This window comes from Hydra viridissima, unplaced genomic scaffold (genome assembly GCF_058129835.1).
Source record: "Hydra viridissima isolate aposymbiotic clone 2 unplaced genomic scaffold, HvirCarnegie_v1 scaffold_10, whole genome shotgun sequence".
NCBI lineage: Eukaryota > Metazoa > Cnidaria > Hydrozoa > Anthoathecata > Hydridae > Hydra > Hydra viridissima.
In genome coordinates, this window is record NW_028324309.1 from 12,455,001 (window position 1) to 12,474,789 (window position 19,789).

The 19,789-nt window shown below is 33.5% G+C and overlaps 1 long non-coding RNA gene and 2 pseudogenes across 2 annotated transcripts; all 3 read left to right on the plus strand.

Moving 5' to 3' along the window:
- Positions 1-4,150: 4,150 nt before the first annotated feature.
- Positions 4,151-7,100, plus strand: LOC149883161 (uncharacterized; annotated as a pseudogene). Its single transcript, XR_016456673.1, has 3 exons — positions 4,151-4,482; positions 5,368-6,769; positions 6,960-7,100. The product of XR_016456673.1 is annotated as an uncharacterized LOC149883161 (transcript).
- LOC149883162 (uncharacterized) lies at positions 6,960-8,098 on the plus strand. The gene is made up of 2 exons (XR_016456675.1): positions 6,960-7,113; positions 7,904-8,098. It is a non-coding gene; the product is annotated as an uncharacterized LOC149883162 (long non-coding RNA).
- A 10,271-nt stretch (positions 8,099-18,369) lies between these two features.
- LOC149883163 (uncharacterized) lies at positions 18,370-19,152 on the plus strand (annotated as a pseudogene).
- Positions 19,153-19,789: the final 637 nt, after the last annotated feature.

Consider the following 19,789-nt stretch of genomic DNA (forward strand, 5'->3'; position numbering starts at 1 on the left):
ATAATAATAATATTAATAATAATAATAATAATAATAATAATAATAATAATAATAATAATAATAATAATAATAATAATAATAATAATAATAATAATAATAATAATAATAATAATAATAATAATAATAATAATGATAATGATAATAATAGTAATAATAATAATAATAATAATAATAATAATAATAATAATAATAATAATAATAATAATAATAATAATAATAATATATATAAGGAAATGCCGGTTCTGGCTCATGAACACTTTTCCATAGTTAAGGATGCTAACGTTGATGCGATGAGTTTACTTTTCTTCAAAAAGTATGTTATCTTGAGGGATGAGGTACCCCTAAAGATCTAATTCTTATCATTCAAAAAATTTCTTGGCTTTTTCAAACCTCAGCGATAGGTCGTGTTTTGTAGTGACCGATGGCAAGTGTGTGAATTCCGTCATCTAAGATAATTCTTTTGTCGTCGTTAGCGCTGAGTGCGACTTTGTTAATTTCTTCGGTGTAAACGTCGTGAAGATGAGATCGGAAAACGTTCATGGTGGTGAGTTGTTCATTTCCGTTCATTAAGCAGTCTTTAAAATGTTGATGCCTTATTTTCTTTTCAACGACTTTCTTTTTGACCCCTTTGCATTTTTTGTGTTCATCTTTAGTGATTTTGTAAGAGTAGAGCTTTGGTCTAAGTCCAACAAACTCTTTAATTTGTTTACCAGCAGCCTCATCTTTGAACTTGCCAATAACCTTTTTATTTAAGCCTACTTTGAAACCAACGTTTTCAATGGCAGGATGGTCTTTTGGAAATTCGCTTGTGTCAAATTTGGCTTCAACATCATCAGCAATGTCTTTGTAAAAATCTTCTGTTTCAATTTCAAAAAAGAGCGAGTCAGTGTCGGTCATGAGCAGCTTGGCTTTATCGCCATATTTAGGCTTGATGTAGTCGTAATAGAATTCATACATGAGAGTTTTGCTGATGTCGAGGATGCACATTCCTAAAAAAACGGGTTTGTCATAAGTGACTTGTGTTTTCTTCATATGAATCGCAGCTAGGTTTTCATCAAAAATGACGTGTCGTTCATATCGAGTTTGTTTAGTTAATTTTAAGACTTCTTTTCTTGTAGTGACAAGTTTAATATCAACATGTTTTTCGATGTTTTCCATAGTTTTCCCAAAGACGGCATTGTTCATGAGTTTAAAAAATTCTTTTTCAGATTCGTTTCGACCTGGTTCTGCTCTCTTTTGGGTGTTGCCATCGATGTACGATTTCATCCAATGTTCTTCTCTAAAGGTGATTCCTCGATGAATTTTGGTGATGACTAATCCCATTCGTTCATAGAGTTTAAGATTTGTGCGATGGACGACGTATTTTTCTTTGTTGTTTAAATTTGAAACGAGTTTGGCTACTTTTCCAATGGTTAATCTTTCAGGAGCCAAAGGGTAGTCGTTGTGTAAATCGTGAAGCTCTTCAGGGTAATCTAAATCGACTTCGAGAATGCAAGGCATGCTGCGCCAATTGTTGAGTTCATCTTCAGTCATCCATTTGAATCCTCCAACGGGAAGAGGTGGACTCATAGCCCATCCGTGTATTTGTTGTTAGCAAAAACCATGTATTTGTTGTTAGCATTTCCAAGTCGGTTGGAGATCATGCTAATTCCGCCGCGTATTCCTTTTTTAACCATGTTGAGCATATCAGGATCGCTTAAAAGTTCAATTTCAGCTTTAGTACTTTTATAACAGGCTTCCATACCGAGTCCAGGACAGGTGTAAAACTGAGCAGGATCAAGATCGTAATTTAGCATGCAAGCAATTCTGAAATTTTCAATAGCGTCTTCTAGAATTAAGACATCAGACACGTTATAAATTTCTAGGTAATCTCTAAATGTTTTGCATCCAAATACTTTCCAAACGTTTTTCGCATGCGTGTATTCTTCATCAGTGATGTCTTTATCGTCTAGTCTGGAATAAAAGTCTTCTTTTGGAGGCAATTGCGTTTCAGTTAATTTTTCAATCGAGTCCATCCATTCGTAAGGGAAAATACCTTTTTTTCTTATCAAGTCGAACTTTTCCTTTTCAGGATAATATTCCCTAGCGTTTATGCATTGTTCATCGGTTAGATTTTTAGAGAGTTTGTCTAAAGTGTCAGACATGAACCTATAGCTGTCAAGAAACCTCATTTCTCTTAATACTTCTTTTGGTTCGCCTTTCTTATCAGTGTCTCTCAGTTTGATTTTTTTAGAGAAGCTAATATATTTCTCATCATTGTTTGGTATGCAATTGAGCTTTCCACCTAATTTTTTTAATAAACAAATGACTGTCATAGGCAGACAAGCAATGTATTAATACGGGAATAAATTTTGGAATTCGATATTTTTTTTTGCGAGCATCATGAGCAGCACCACGGTACTTTCCAGTCAAATGACAGTGATCCCACACTTTGTCACCAATAAGATCTTTTTTGCAAATGTGACATTTGGTTTCAGCTTCAAACTTCTTTTTATCCACATCAGTCTTTATTGGCTTATTCTTCCATTCTTTTTGCAGTGAATCAATCTTATCGAAAATCTTTTTAGAGTCTTCTTCAAGACTGGTGATAAACTTTTGAGCCACATCATCCTCTTCGCTTTCTGCTGTGTACTTGACTGGTTTTTCTTTATAAATGGTTTCGTCAAAGCATTTGATATGGTAGCTGAACGAGCATGGAACATGCTTTTGATATTGTTTGGTGTATGACTGTTTTAAGTCAGGGGTGCAAGTGTTGATGGGTTTGATGAAACTTTCAAAGTCAGCAGTTACCACAAACGGAACTCTCATGGTCTTGTTGTAGTTTTTAAACTGAACAGTTGTTCCTTTTTCAGGAAGATCGATTCTCATTGGAGCGTTATCATAGCAGTATTCTTGATGGATTTGAAGCTTTTCTTCTTGGTTGAAACCTTGCATACAATTTCTGCAAAAGTATTGTTTATGTTGATGTTTTGTTGTTGAGGAGCCGGCAAACCGACTGAAATTTTTAATGAGGCAATAATGGCTGTTTTCTTCGTTTGAAATATACAACAAATCAACACAGTGCTTTCGATCATGAAATTTGGATATTTGCATAGGTTGAGGCTTATTCATTTCATAGTGAAAGACGTTCACGCTGATGTCAGGATTATTCACTTCAAACTTTTCGATTTGAGTTGTCTTTACAGGAAATTCCATTCCATTCCAATTAAGCTCTTTAGATTTTTCAATCAACTCATTATCAATTCTTTCGTTGTTTTTATTTTTCATGTTAAGAGCTCTGGTGACGCACCACTTGAAGCATTCATTGTCGTTGTTTACCATGTTGATGATGGCTTTTTTACTTTCCAACTCGGGAGACAGCTTCATGTAGGAAGAGCCTCTGAAAGGTTCATAATCAGCAAAGTTAATATCCATTCTTAAAATCTTTGACAAGACGCAATTGGATCCCATCTTGTTGTAATTAGCACTACTTTCCAAGATTTTTTCTTCCATTTCAGTCATGAGCGCTCTCACATCATCACCCTCCAATAATCTTTTCGTGTTGGATGAAAAGTTAGCTGTCTGAGTAGTTTCCTCACCAGTCAAGATGCTTACGCGAGTCATTTCACAGACTAAAGAAATTCTTACCCTTGTGTTTCTTTCTCCTTCCATGGTTTGAATAGCAGACTCCCTTACCAAGTTTAAAAAAGAAACAATGTCTTGATAACGAGAAGACGGCTCGTATGAAAACAGTCTGGTGGAGCGCTCTGCTGAATGCTTAGTCATATTAAATTTTACTGTAAATGGTTTTGACTCGGGATGTTTATACACTGTTCTTAATACAAGTGATTTGATAGACTTTATCTTTTTATCGATTTGTTTCACTGATTCGCTTACATTCTTCTTAACTACTTCAGGAACGTAGGGGTCTATCCATTCTTTAATATCATTAAACTTAGTTGCAACATAGGACGTTACACTTTTTGCAGCTGCCATCAGCCCAGTGAAAAAAAAAACCGCGTCCCACATGGGTACTGTGTGGGTTTCGTGTGGGATTGATGGGATTTACGTGGGACGGATTTTCCCGTGTGGTATCCGTATGGAAATTTGTCACTTTAAACCCATGTGGGATTACCCACATGGGTTACATGTGGGAATCATATGGTATTTACTCACATGGGAAATCCCACGTGGGTTTCTTGTGGGATTAACATGGGAATTATAAGTCTCATGTAAATCCCACAAGAAACCCACGTTATATCCCACAAGAAACGTTAATCGATACCAGGGACGTTAAATCTCACAAGAAACGTTAAATCCCACAAGAAATGTTAAATCCCACGTTAAATCCAACAAGAAACCCACAAGAAACCTTTCAAATTATAATTTGAAAGCCAGAAACTAAAAAAAAAATTCTTAGTTTTAAAATCGACATTGCGGCGAGGTTGCATTTCTATTGTGTAAAGATATTTTATATTATTTTAGAGAATGGCAAGCAAGTATGTAAGTACCACGAATGTTTATCTTTCTTTATAGAAATAAGATTAAGATTTGTGCAAATTAACGTATTATTAGGATAATATAATAGTTATTTGAATATAGTTCTTGAGTATATTATCTGCTAACAATTAATTGATGCAAGTTTAAATGTTGTCAAAAACCAAGCATGCATGCATGGGATACTGCAGTGTCCCACAAAGAAATGCAGATTTGGAAGTTAAAGAATTTCCAATTTTCTTTATTGAAAAAAAATAGGGGGAGATGGGTTTTTGTAACTTTTTTTAGGCTCTTAAACTTTTAACTTTAGATATAATAAGGTCCTTAAGACTTCAGGGACTTACGAACTACATTGAGGAACAAAAACAGAGTTTTTATAGAAACTTTTCTATTTTTAATCTGGAGTGCCACAGTGTTATTGGGAATAAAGACACTGGGTCCAGTTTTTAAAGTAATATGATCTAAAGTAATATATAAATAAAATAATATGATTCAAAATGCATATAGTTATACATATAACCTGATATCCTGATAGTTAGCTATATGTAGAACTAGTCATACATATAATTTATTATATAAACTTGTTTTTTAAGGTTATGCTTGAACAAATTAGTACCAATTAATTTAAATTCAAGTTTTAGTTAAAGTTCAAATTAAACTTCTTATTTGTTAATTGTTTTTTTCACTATTTTTTATTTATTTGTTCAAATTTGTTAATTAGTACTAATTCTTACTCAGTAAGAATGTTTATTATTGTTGAACATGATATGTAATACATGTCATACACAAAAACGATGCAATGAATACTTTTTTCTCTTTTACTCTTTTTAAATGATCTTAAATAATGTCAGTTATTTTTAATAATGTGAGGTTTTACATTATATTTTATAGGAGTCACAAAAGAAATATTATTTTGTCAATAAAGTCGGAAAAAGTGAAGATAATATGCCTTTTGACTGCTCTGCAGATTTACCTACTACATCTCAAGTTGACGATTCCGCTGTTGATTTTACAAATGAGGCAACTCACTATGAAAATACTGAAAAGTTTATTTTTTCAAATGATGAAGATTTTTTCCAAAGTTTAGACAATTTAGGTCAAGATGATTACCAAAATTCTAACTTAAAAAATTCTAACTTAGAACAGCTTTCATTACAAGACAAACTTATTTTATGGTATATACAATATAACATATCAAAAAATGCATTTTCAGCATTGTTAAAAATTATTGGTCCTGATAATAATTTACCCATTTGCGCTACTACTTTACTTAGCAAGATCAAATGTTCTAATAAAAGTTATACCAATGCAAACAAATTGTATCACTATTTTGGAATACAAGATAATATAGAAAATAGAATTAATGCTGGGCTAAATGCTGAATTTATTCCTGAAGGATCTCAGTATAAAAAATTAAAACAGGAAGTTTATGTTGATGGTGGAGAAACTCTTGTATCACTAGCAATAAATGTAGATGGTGTTAAGCTTCAAAACTCAACAAACAAATCAATGTGGCCTATACTTTGTAAAATAAATGAATCCTTAGATCAAACACCATTTGTTGCAGGTATACACATTGGTTCTTCAAAGCCAGATTCATTAGTTGATTTTTTTTTTGCCATTCCTTACTGATTTTAATCAAGTGTCTGAAAATATAAAAACCATTTATCCAAAAATAAGAATTAAAATTCTTTTCTTTGTTTGCGATGCACCAGCCAGGTCTTTTTGTAAAGGTACAAAACAATGTGGAGGATACTTTTCTTGTGATTATTGTCAAGATGAAGGTTCTTACTGTAACGAATTTAAAAAAGTTGTTTTTTCTGAAACTATTGGTGTGCATCGAACTGATCAACAGTTTTTAAATTTGGAAAAAAACGGACACCAACTGAGAGAGTCTCCCTTAGTCACATTAGTTCCAATGGTAACATGTTTCCCACCTGATCCAATGCACCTGATATATCTTGGAAATGTGCGTCGATTGTTACTCATTTGGTGTTGCGAGATTAGAGGAAAAAGTCGACTGATCTCATCAAGTAAAAATTTTTTTTAAGGTAATCTAGTTAAATGTGTGTCAACCAATACCAGTAGTGAAATCAATGATGTTAAACGCCGCCTAATAAGTATTGAGTATGAAATTAAACAATTAAAAAATATTATGATGGAAGTGAAAGGTTTGCTTCAAGAAAGAAATACGCCCATTTCAAATCAAATAACTTTCAATGTTATTTCGTCTCGAGAGGAATTTGAAGTGCTGGTGGATAGATTAAAAGACATTGAGATCAGAAAAAACTTTGTAAGTTGAAACTTTTAAAAACATTAGCTTAACTTATAACTTACTTTCTCTCTCTCTCTCTCCTCTCTCCCTCCCTCTCTCCCTCTCTCCCTCTCTCTCTCTCTCTCTCTCTCTCTCTCTCTCTCTCTCTATATATATATATACATATATATATATATATATATTTATATATATATATATATATATATAGGTACAATGGCTCAGTTACTCTAATGCTGCCACTATAGAAAAATCTATAAGTCGAATGATGTCGTCTCTTTTTACATCTGAAATGGCAAAAGAGACAAACAGATCTGGCAAAAATGGCAAAATGGCCATGAATTTGATTGAGGATCTAGTGAAAGGTAACTTAATTATATTTTTAACATATTTTGACAACACCCTTTACATTTTAAATGATGACAGCTTTACTTTTCTTTTGATGTTAAATTTATTACGTTTCAATAACTCAGATTGAATCTTAACTGAATTATTGTAAGCTTTGTAAGGTTTTGTTGCATATCAAAAGGTGTCGTAAATAAAGTAAAAGTAATATATATATATATCTAATATTTAGGCTGTGGGGTCCTCCATAATCGATGCCAGTAAATAGAGGGGCAGTGTGAGCTAAAAAGTTTGAAAATAATTGACAATGGGGAGGGAATGTTAAAACAAAAACAATGTCAATTAAAAAATTGAATTAAAAAAAAAAGTACAACATTTAAATTTATGTTATCTATGCGCATGTTTTAGAGTTATTTACATCAACAATGTGGTATAAAAACTTCCTGCTTTTGCTAATTAAAACTACAAAAAAGATCATTGGAAAAACAATTTAAATTCAGAAATAAGTTTGCTTATCTGAAAGAACAATTTATCTCTTGTTTTTTACTTCAATTGAGTACTTTTGAGAATAAATGTATAATTCAACCAGAAAAAAATTGATTGTATAAGCATTTTTATTAAAAATTCATATATACCATCATAATATGATAACAAAAACTGACATCATTTTCAATGGGAGATGGTAAAAAATTGACCGAGTTTGATAAAGGGGGATGGTGTTCAATAAACCGGGTCATCTGACATCATTATGCATAGATGACCCTATGATTTAGGTAAAAAAAGTAATCATTCTGTCATATTTCTCTTTAGAAAGTGTAAGAAAAAAGCATTGTAATGCTGAGAACCTATCGATTGAGCAAGCTTTGACCACCTATTTTATAAATTCGAGAGACAGAGGTGGACGTGCGAATCGCAAAAGAACTCGTAGTGATGCTCTAAATTGATTTTAACTTTGTAGACTAACATTAATATAGTATTTAGAAATGATAAATGATTCTTACATGATTTTTATAATTTGTATTTATTTCCATATTTTTATTATATAAAATGAATTAAAAAACTAAAATATAATAAAAACAGTTTTTTTAATTCATTTTATAAAAACAAATTATTTTATAAAATGACTTAAATAACTATTTATTTATAATATAATGATAATAATACATAAATATTAGTTTCCTTATGCTATTATTATCACAATCTTAATGGTATTCGTTTTAAAGTGAAATTTTGTATCAAATTTATTGTTTTAATGTTTTATATATGTATATATATATATATATATATATATATATATATATATATATATATATATATATATATATATATATATATATATATATATATTAATATATTTATCTTAATATATATATATATGCTTTAGAAAGCTTTGATGATTAATTTTAAATTAAAGGATTTTTAAAAATTATCATAGAAGCATACGGACTTTCATTTATCGGGTATTGACTACTTTTATACCGTTTGGATTAAAATATATGTGGCATTTAAGATGTATAACATGTAGTATTTTCCACCTATATCCCATGTAGGATTTACCATATAAAACCCGTGTGGGATTTACCATATAAAACCCATGTGGGATTTACCATACGAAATCCACATGGGACAAAATAATAATCCCCACATGGGTTACACATGGAAAAATCCACGCGTATCCCATGTGCGCTTTTTCACTGGGAGACTTGAAAAAAATGAAGGTCTCTGTGGAATGACTGGTTTTGGTATAATGACAGGTGTTAAATCTGAAACAGGCTCATCAAGAATCTGTCTTTGCAAATGAATTGGTTTCAGAGCAATAGGAGGTTTTACAACAGGTCTTGGTGGAATGATTGCTGGTTTAGGAGCAATGACAGGTCTCACAACAACTGGCAAAGGTCTTGCCTCAGTCGTTCGTCTACGAGTAGCAGCAGACTGCAAAGCCATTATAAGTTCCTCCTTTCTCATTTTATAGTACCCTTTTATTTTTTCCCCTTTAGCAATTTCTTTTAATTCTTTTACCGTTTTGTTCTCCATTTTAATAACGCAAGATTTTTATTTATATCATTTTTCAATTTTTAAATTCAATATATAAAAGAATTTAAAAACTTCTCACGCTAAAAAATCTCATATTTGTATCCATCTACTACTTTTCCATTTCGTATCGCAAAGTACTGCCAGCCATGTCCCGTCTTTTTCTTCGATTCATAAGCAGACTTGTATTCCACCACCTCACCAGTATCAACATGAGTTATTCTCAAACCTAAAGGATTATTTCTAATTAAACCAAGTCTCGCATATTTAGGATCAAGAGGTTTCTTTTCTTTTTTCTCATTTTTTCTAGGTCTTCCAACAGGTCTAACCTCTTTCGAGTTTTCCAAAAATGCATCTTTACTAATCAAGTTGTTTTCAACCGCAAGCATCATGAGCGACATTTTATTGTCAGACGTTTTGGAAACACCATTTTCTTTTAACAAATTTTTCAAAAGCTTTCTTGTGTAAGGCATCTTTTATTATGCTAAGATTTTATTTAAATCAAATTCGATTTTTTCATTTCTGACATCTGAAGTATTTTAAAGTTTTCATACACAATGTCTTTGGAACCGAGTGAATGATTTAAAATTGCGCTTTTTAGATTTCCAGAAATCTTTTTTTTCTCCTCGAAATCGCAATCCAAACCAAGCACATACTTGTCAATCATTCTTAGCTTTTCTTCTTTAGACAAGCCTTTCCAAGTACTGAGATGCTCTTTGATTTTCTTTTCCATTCGTGAATATTCTGTCTCACCACTCCATACAAGTCGGTAAAGCTTGTCTCTCTCTTCATAACTGTACTCTTTTGGAATATTAAAATTTCCGTTTTCAGTGACGTAAACAGATTCGCAAAACACACCTGTTTTTCCAAAAGCAAGAAGCTCAAGATGTCTTTTTTTATTTGCGTCAGTCTCTTTTATACTGCATTCTAGAAAAAACAGAAAAAACTGTTTCATTTTATTCTTCTTGTAACTGATTTAGATCCTTTTTGGATTAATGAAAATCTAAAGATTTTTAAGATCCTTTTTGGATTAATGAAAATCTAAAGATTTTTAAGATCCTTTTTGGATTAATGAAAATCCTTTTTCGGTCTACCCACAGGTCGCTCTTCCTTCACGTCTTTAATCCATTCGTTTTTATCAATCAAGTTGTTTTCAACCGCAAGCATCATGAGCGACATTTTATTGTTTGACGTTTTAGAAATTCCGTTTTCTTTCAGTAATTTTTTCAAATCCTTTTTCGTATATCTCATTTTTTATTAAAAAAATATTATTTTGAAGGACATCAATAAATTCAAAGAATTCATGTGGGTGCTCTGCACCTAATAAACAATATTCATTCTGCTTCCATCTGATTTAAGTCTAAGCAATTTATCGGAAATGAGGACAGCAAAGGCTTGAGTGTTTGCAGGAAGGTTTGCATTGAATGTAGCTTTTATTTGTACATCTATCACTGAAGTTTTTAACCTCTCGGCCTGCTTGCTTACATCAAAAACAAAAAGAGGACAAATGTATCTATAATTTAAGGCAGACAAATTGGGTTGAGCTATAATTTCTTTTGTCCCATAAAGTCTATTGTCAAACTTAGAGGCGTCTCTATAAGCTCTTGAGTATTTGTTGTTATTAAAGTCTAAATTGTAATCAACAGCAGGATACCTTTCACTGTTTAAGGTGACATATATGTTTTTCAAATCGCAGTGATCAAAGACTGAAGGATTTAATTCTTGACTTCCAGATTTATTGGTTTGGAATCCAACAATGACATACCTAGGTCTTTCACTAGCAGATCTTGCGCTTAACCTCCAACTAAAGTTGTTTGATACAGGAACAGCGATGGTATCACATTGTCTAGATCTGAACGAAAATGGAACATCTACTTTTGATTCAATGATTTTGTAAAGATTGTTACTAGTTACAACAGAGGGTGTGACATGAGGCATAAACAAAGACAATTTAGTCAAACCCACTTTTCCTGCAGCTGTTGCAGCTGTTCTAAGAAACTCTACTGGATATTTGAGATATCCAATCATGGTGGTAGCGTGTCCAGGATCGTAAATGGTTTCCACCTCTTGATTCGACAACTGATAAGAAATCTGACTGAACATGTGCATGATACCGTTGTTAACCAAAGTAACGACATCTGTATCCGCATAGGAAGTTCCATCCGCTTTTAAAAGTCTTCCTTCAAACAAAATGTAACCCTCAGATGGAAGCGTGAACAAATCTTGCTGCTCAATATTGATTCTTATTTCTCCATCCACGTTTAGATTCTTATTCACTGGTTCGTATTCATGAAACTCAAATCTCTCAATTTCTTCATCAACAATAATCTCTTCTGTAAAATTTAAAACATCGGAATTTGCCATTTTTATATATCAAAGAAAAAATTTTTTAGATCCTCATGCAATCAAAAGCCCATTTCCTTTTTTTACCAGGTCTTGTATTCTAATCGCTTTATTCTTCGACAATCCTGATCCAAGCATAGAATATTCATCTATAACTGGTGCGCTTGGAGTTGTTTTTCTGTTAACAATGCTTGAAATAATTTCTTTGCTTTTAAGGCTGAGATCATTCTTTGCAGCTTCATGTGGTTTTGGAGTTCCAGTCTTGGAATACAATTTCTCAATGGTCTTTTTACCTTTATCAATAGCCACATCTCTAGCAGTGGAGATGGCTGTAGAAGCTAACTCTTTTCCTGCAGATTTAGTAGCCATGATTGCTTCTCTTCCCAGTTCAGTTTTTGCAATTTTATTAGCCAAAGTAGATGCTGCTCTTGAAGCGCTTGAAGCTGCTGCTCTTCTTAAGAAATTCTTAAGCGTGTCAATTATCCCACTTCCGCCCACAATATGCTTCTTAACATATCTATTTCTATAAACGATCATTTTTTATTTCCAAGATTTTTTTTATTTTACATCAATATACGCCATCATAGCCTTGTACTCGTCTTTATTAATCCTATTTTGTCTCCACAGCTCATCGCAAATGGAAAGAGCCACATTTCTCGACTCTTTATTTCCAGCATGCCATGCAGCGATGCTCAAGTTGAGCTTTTCCACAAGAGCATTTGGATTGCTTGGAAGAATAATAACACCATGACCTTTTTTACCCTTTTTATTCATCATGAATTTTTCCCAAATAGGCTTTATAATCGTGACGTATTTTTCAGCTCTCGAAGCTTTTGGTCTGTTTGGATTTACATCAGATTCCATTGCTTGAGTGTTAATAAGTATATCTTCATAATTTTTAAGGTCGTCATCAGTGTACTTGGTTTTATCAGGTTTCGACCTTCTGCATGAATTCCAAAAACTCTATCGCATAATTCTTTTTTCGATGCATATTTAGCCATGTAGTAACTCGCAATACCTCCTAAATTCATTCTTTTAATTGACGACGGCTCGCTTTCTGGATAAGTCAAAGCTAGTGGAGTGTTTTCAGCCTCTCTGTATGCGATGCTCTTTAGTTCGTTTTGCATCTTTTCATTGCTTTCAATCAGAGGCTTGTAAAGCTTGCTCAAATCAGTCTGAAGATTAGCATCATAAATATTTTCATTCAAACTATCTTGATATATTCTTTTTCTTCTTTCAACAAATTCTCTCACAATTTCATCCCTCTTGTTTGGGTCTAGTATTTTAAAAAAGGACATTTTTTAAAACACAACAAAAAAACTTAAACGCAAACTTATCTGTGTTTTTTAAATTAGTTTTTCTTAGATTCTTTGAATCCGTGGAAATCTACGATTTCTTAAACATATTATTGAACGCTTTTATCGCATCTTCTCTTCCTTTTTGGATCAACGACTCTTTGGTTATCTCGTCAATGTTGATTTTTGTTTTAGTTCTTATTTCTTTCATCAAGCTCTTAAACTTTTGAAGCTCGTCTAAAATCAATTCATACTCTGAATCGCTCACAACGTTGTCTACTAAAGCCTTTGAAATGTGACTGTTGACGGTGTTCAATTTTGACTCTGCCAACACTTTAATCTTTTCATGCTTCTCCGCTTTTAATGCTAGTTTTTTGTTGACTTGTCCTCCTACAATGGACATAAACCCCATTCCAATAGCCACACCTTCACATGCAATCGCAACAGGGGCAGCAGCGATGGTGCTCAAAGTTCCAATTCCAACAACTCCAAGCGCAACACCACCTGCTTGCAACGTAGTGTCTACAAAAGAAATGATTCTGAAAGCGCGATGGTACTTTTTGCTCATATGTACTCTCTTTTTCCTCTCGTTGTCCATCTCTTTTTGTATTTCGCTTATTTTCTGAAGACGGTAATTGTGTCCTTCATCTGCAGGAGCTGTTGGAAGAACTGGGTAAATTTTAGATTTAGCATCGTAATTGTATTCCATTTTTTATTAAACGAAAAAAAATATTTTTTTTCACTCATTAATGAAATTGACAAAGCATAAACTTTCCCCTTTTTTAATAATGACATCTGACTTGCTGTTATTGTAAATTTCCATGATCACATTATCCACCGACTCTGATAGTATGATGCTGTGACTGAAATAATCCAGTTTTGATTTTAGGCTTTCCCTCAAATTCACTAAAGCTAATCCGCTTTTAAGTTTTATTCCAAACATAAAGTTATTTTCTGATGGCTTAGCCGATTTAGTGTGATGTCTTTTTGAGCAAATATTTCATATCTCGTTCCTACTTTTGAGGGAGGATGCTTCAAATACTTGTCGAAAAAAAGAAATGATTTATTACACATCTTTCGATCATAATGAAAAAATTTTTTATATACATTAGTTTCCATTTTATTACAAAAAAATTATTTTTTATGCGTAATAATAGACTTGTCCGAGAAGAAGGTAGTAGCTACCAGATTAACCGACTTGAATTCAATTTTCAATTCTTCAAAAAGAATTAAAAATCTAAATGTTTAAGCAACAGAAGCACACACTCTATATTTATCCTTATGAAAACCTTTACGCAATGCTTCAATCTTTAATCTATTTCTTTTCTCCTCCTCCTCATCAATGTATTCTACGCTTTCATCTTCGCTTTCTTCTTCGCTTTCATATCCATTCCATAAATACCTTATACTCTCATACGTTTCATTATCGATTTCCTCTTCTACAATGAATTCTTCTACGATGTATACTTCTTCATCACGAAGTATATACCTTGCATTCAATCTATTAATTTCATCTCCATCGATTTCATCTCCATCGATTTCATCTCCATCGATTTCATCTCCATATTCTTCATCTTCTTCGCTTTCATATCCATTCCACAAATACCTTAAACTCTTAAGCGTTTCATCTACATTGATTTCATCTTCGCTTTCATCTACATTGATTTCATCTTCGCTATCACCATCTTCGCTATCACCATCTTCGCTTTCATCATCTTCGCTATCATAACGATTAAGCCTTAAACTATATCTATAATCTTCTCTTAAATCTTCAAACATTTCAAGCATATCATCAGTTAATTCATCTTGTAAATCTAACAGATCTCTTTCAAGTCTATCCAGATCTCTTTCAAGACTATACAGATCTTTCCACGGTATGTTTTGTCTCATTGAACTCATTAGTTCTTCCATTGCATTCATTCGTTCTATTATTTCACTCTGTCTCATAGTCATTTTTATTATAGTAAGAAATTTATTTAAGTCATTTTCAAAAATTTTTTTTTCATCTGTACATTAGGCGTAATAATAGACTTGTCCGAGAAGAAGGTAAAATCTTCCGGATTGGCCGACTTGAGCATCACCAGAGTTTAGCGTGACAACGAGTCTTCTACCAGCTGCGACAGTAGGTGGTGGTCGAGCCGATGGATGAAGTGGATTGATACAACAGCCCAGTCGATTTGTTGTTGAATGAAGTCACATTTGTTCCGTTCCACGACGACAAGTAAAAATCTTCTAATCCAGAAGAGGAAAAAATGCATGTGCTGTCTGCGTCGTAACCAGGAAAGTAGGTGTAATTGTTGGTGTTGTACGACGTCCAAGGAGTGAGAACGGTTCCGTTACCAGGAGGTAAATTTCTATCGTACATTCTGACTCTAGACTCCCACCAGTTTCCAGAAGCGCCAATGATGTGCATCCTGATGTATTTCAACGACAAACTATTTCCTTTTCCGTTGCTGTTCAGCAAAACGTATTCGCTGCCGTAAGTGGTGTTCAAATATCGAAACGTTCTGCAGTACAGCTTGTAAAGAGGGATGGTCGCAGGAATAGAAGCAAGTGTGGAAATAAAAGGTTGAATCCAATACGTGATGGCAGTGGCGTTTCTGTTCACCAGTTGAATGGAGATGTCGTTTCTGAAAGGCATGTCCAACGTGAAATATCCTCCTAAAGAAGTGGCATTGTAAACGTTACACCCTTGCAAAGAATTGGTGTAAAAAGCTCCTCCCAAAGGAGAAAAAAGCAAATCAGTGGCGAGACCGGTAGCGTCCACTCCGATTCCTTCTGTTGTTTCTGAATAATTTCCTACATTGATCTCACTGTCTGTAAAGATTCGAATGAAAACTTGGCCTGGAATATTCGTGCCAGAGGCGCTGTATAAAGCTAACCATAATCTTCTCAGCACACCGGATTTTCCGGAAAACGCAAACACAGGAGAAGTTGTTAACGCTGCTACCGTCTGAGAATCCCAAACTGGTAAAACTAGAGCTTGGAACGACACTGGTCAGACTCGATTTTTGCAACAGCAAGTCAACATAATTTTTTGTCGCTCCATCTTGTACGTTGGTTGGATCAGACACGTTAATTAATTTGTGCGAATTCAAATCCAAATCTGTTGTACCAACAATCGTTCCACCTGAAGCATGCGTGTCTACGTAATTTTTCGTAGCTGAATCTGAAGCTGATGTAGGTTCAGACAAATTAGTCAGTTTATGAGCTGTCATGTTAATGTCTACGTAAGAAATATTATTGTAAGCAACTTTGCTGTCTACATACCCTTTTGTTGCAGCGTCTTTTAAATTGGTAGGATCAGTTACATTAATCAACTTGTGAGAGTTCTTGTCGATGATTCCTGTGGTTGTACTGGATCCGTCTGTTTTAACACATAGACTCGAGCTGACGTCGACGTAATTTTTTGTAGCGGCGTCATGCAAATTAGTGGGTTCGTTCAAATTAATTGCCTTGTGAAAATTTAAATCCAAATCTGTAGTTCCCACTGCACCACCACCTGACGCATGCGTATCCACATAATTTTTTGTAGCTGCATCGTGTGCGTTAGTCGGTTCACCCAAATTGATGATTTTATGAGAGTTGTAATCCAAATCTGCAGTGATGGTGCTGTTTCCATCTGTTCTAACATAGAGATCACCTGTTACAGCTGATGATGAGGAAGGATCATAAAAATACCTTCCCAATTCAGTTCTTCCAAATTTGTCAATCATTTTATATAGACACGACTTTTTTTCACCAAAGTGTGTTAACAACGCTTTGAAAGTCATCCCCTTCCTGTAATTTTTTTAAAACATAAAGACACAAGTGACCACAATAAGAAGTGTTACCAAACTGAACTCTTTCACTGTTGTAAAAGACTGGAATTTTCAAGTATTTAGTCAATTCAACAAGAGGAGGCTGAGCATAAGAGTCAAAGCTGTATTTTTTGTCTCCGTCTTTATACCAACAGATCCAATGAAATCCATCTGTGCTAGAATCGCCCGTATTCACGATCCCACATTCTTTTTTCATTGTCTTTTTTGGCAATTCATCCCTCACAAAAACACCTCTAAAGTTTTTAATTTTGAGCTTTTTCACAGCATCTATTAATTGAAAGTTGGTTAGAGGTTTGTTAGGTAGTACAATTCCTTCAACGTTGATCATTTTTTAAAATTCAGAAAAATTTTAAAAAAATTAGATTTTCCACAGATTTCACAAGTGATTTACATTTCATCTTCCGATTCTATTTCATTATCCGATTCTACTTCCCCTAAATCCAATCCTTCACCCATGATGCTATAAGAAAAAGTTGCATTTTTCACGATGACGGCTTCTACCAGCTTGACTTGAATAGGCACAATAGAAGGACCAATATACACCCCCTCAATTCTAAGACCTCCAATAGCATAACATTTTTGATTGAGGAAATTATGTCCAGAAGATTTGACTGAATTTCTATTACTACGTTCTCCTTTGATACCATTTTGTATATCAATATCTATTTTCTTTCTATGAAATACAGAAGTAATGAGTATTTTTTCTTCATTATTTTTAGTAAACGTCTTTGCATAAAACACTGGCGCTAATTCAGAATGACCATCTTTATATTTTAAAATACTCAATTCGTTTGAATTAATTTGCTTTTTTCTTCCTCCTTTTTTAAGTTTGGCTGATAATTTATCCACTTCACCTCTAATAAACAAAGTAATCTTTTCCATTGTGCTAATAAACTTTTCTTTTTCTTCTGTCTTTCCCTTTTTAGCATCAAAGCAAACGAAGGACATGGAATATCCAGTCAATTTTTGTGTTGCTGGATCTTTATTCTCGCTTACGCCATACGAAAATAATATAGGTGTTCGTAATACAAGAGGACCATCTCCAGTTGGATAAGAATATTTTACTGGTACTTTTTGATATACGACTGGTTTTGTTGCCGCGTAAATTTCTCCAACTGATAATTTGCTCTCATCAAAACTTTCAATTGTAATAAAACTCATTTCTTTTCTATATACAAGATTTTTATTTAACTCAAAATCAAAAATTTTTTTTCACTGTATTTTAAGATCTGTGGAAATTCTTCGAATTTGCAACACCTAATCCGAATTTGGCTTTGGCTTTGATGATAGGCTCGATGATTTTTCGCTCGCTTATTTCTCTCTGAGTGGGATTTTGTATAGAATCCATTTCTTCAAGCATCATTTGATCTGCTAAATTTCTGTTTTGCTTGTCGTTAAAATACTTGTAAGCTAAATCGTGGTGATATGCAGCATTGTCTTCTCTATCCACCGGTTTGCTCCAATCTTGATACATGTCTGTGGAAGTGAGTCTTTTATCTAAATTGGTTCCAGGTCCTGCAAAGTTCATACCTGGAACGTGAATTTCTCCTGGAAACTTTGCCCATGGAAGCTTTATTTTGTTTGAGAGTTTGTTGATCGATTCCACCAAGTCTCCTCCGCTAAGCGCATGCGCAGAAATAAATTTGTTCTTTTTTATCCCACAGATGACGCAAGTTCCTTTAAGCATATTTCTATTGCTTTTGCTTATAGGATGGTGCAAGTTGTTCGTTTCTGTTATTCTTTTACATTTAACGCAATACATTTTTTATATTCAACATAATAAAAAATGGAAGTGATTGATTTGTCATGGAATGTAAATAAAAGCAAAAGAAAAAACAACAAACTTTTGCCTAGAAGTATACGTGGAATCATTATTGGGAAATCAGGTTGTGGTAAAACGACGCTGCTACTCAATTTACTTTTAAGACCTGGCTGGCTAGACTACAATCATTTGCAAGTGTTTGGAAAATCTCTTTTTCAGCCGGAATATAAAATATTAAAAAACTCATTCGAGAAGAAATTACCGAAAGAGGTTATTCTTGATTTGTTTAACATTCAAAGCAAAATTGAACAATTAAACGTAAGTCCTGAATGTGTTATTGACGAAATTTCAAAAAAATGGAATAACACAGAGGATGTGGAATGTCAATTTTTCGAAACAGCAGACGATGTGCCAGAACCTGAAGATCTTGATTCATCTAAAAACAATTTAATGATCTTTGATGATTTACAATTGACCAAACAAAACAAGTGTGAAAAATATTATATCCGAGGAAGACATTCTAACGTCGACTGCTTTTACCTTGCTCAAAATTATTTTATGCTACCTAGACAAACCATCCGAGAAAACGCTAATTTCATTTGCTTGTTTCCTCAAGACTCGAAAAACATTAACCACATTTACCAAGATCACGTATCCAGCGATATGAAAATAGAAGAGTTTAAAAAGTTTTGTAAATATTGATGGTCTCAACCTCATGGATTTGCAGTCATTGATTTGTCCTCAAAAAAGGATTGTGGAAAATATCGAAGCGGATTTGACAATTTTTATTTTCCCAACTCTATATAAAAAGATGAGCGGATTTTATCTCCTTGCAAAAGCAAAAAAAGAAACTCCAACCGTAAGAAACAGCGTCATCCAAACTGAGTTTGACAACCCCATCGAATTCGAACCTAATAAAAAGTATGAAATGGCTCTTGTTGGCTTTGACACTATTCACAGTTACACCAACATCAATTCGACAAATAATGTTTTCAGATACAGTCCCAACGCCGGTTCAAACAGCTATACCATTTACATCGAAGAAGGAGCGTATGAAATTAGCGAAATTAATGATTATCTTCAGAATGAAATGAAAAAACAGGTTGGAAACTTGTATAGAGCAGATGGTGTTGTTATCGGTGCAAACCTAACCACTTTAAGATCTACACTGAAATTTGGAAAACCTGGATCTACAACAAAATATTGGGTGGATTTCAACGTGAATAACAGTTTAGCCACTGTTCTTGGATTTAATAAAGCAGAATATACCTATGTAGAGAAAAAAGAAGATCCTACAGATCCAAATAAAGTCACAAGTTATATTGACTATTACGAGTCTGAAGCACTTTCGAGAATAGACGACGTGACCATCATTAGAATCACAAACGATGTTATCGGATCATCTTATGATAACGGAAAAAGAACATCTGACATTTACTCTTTT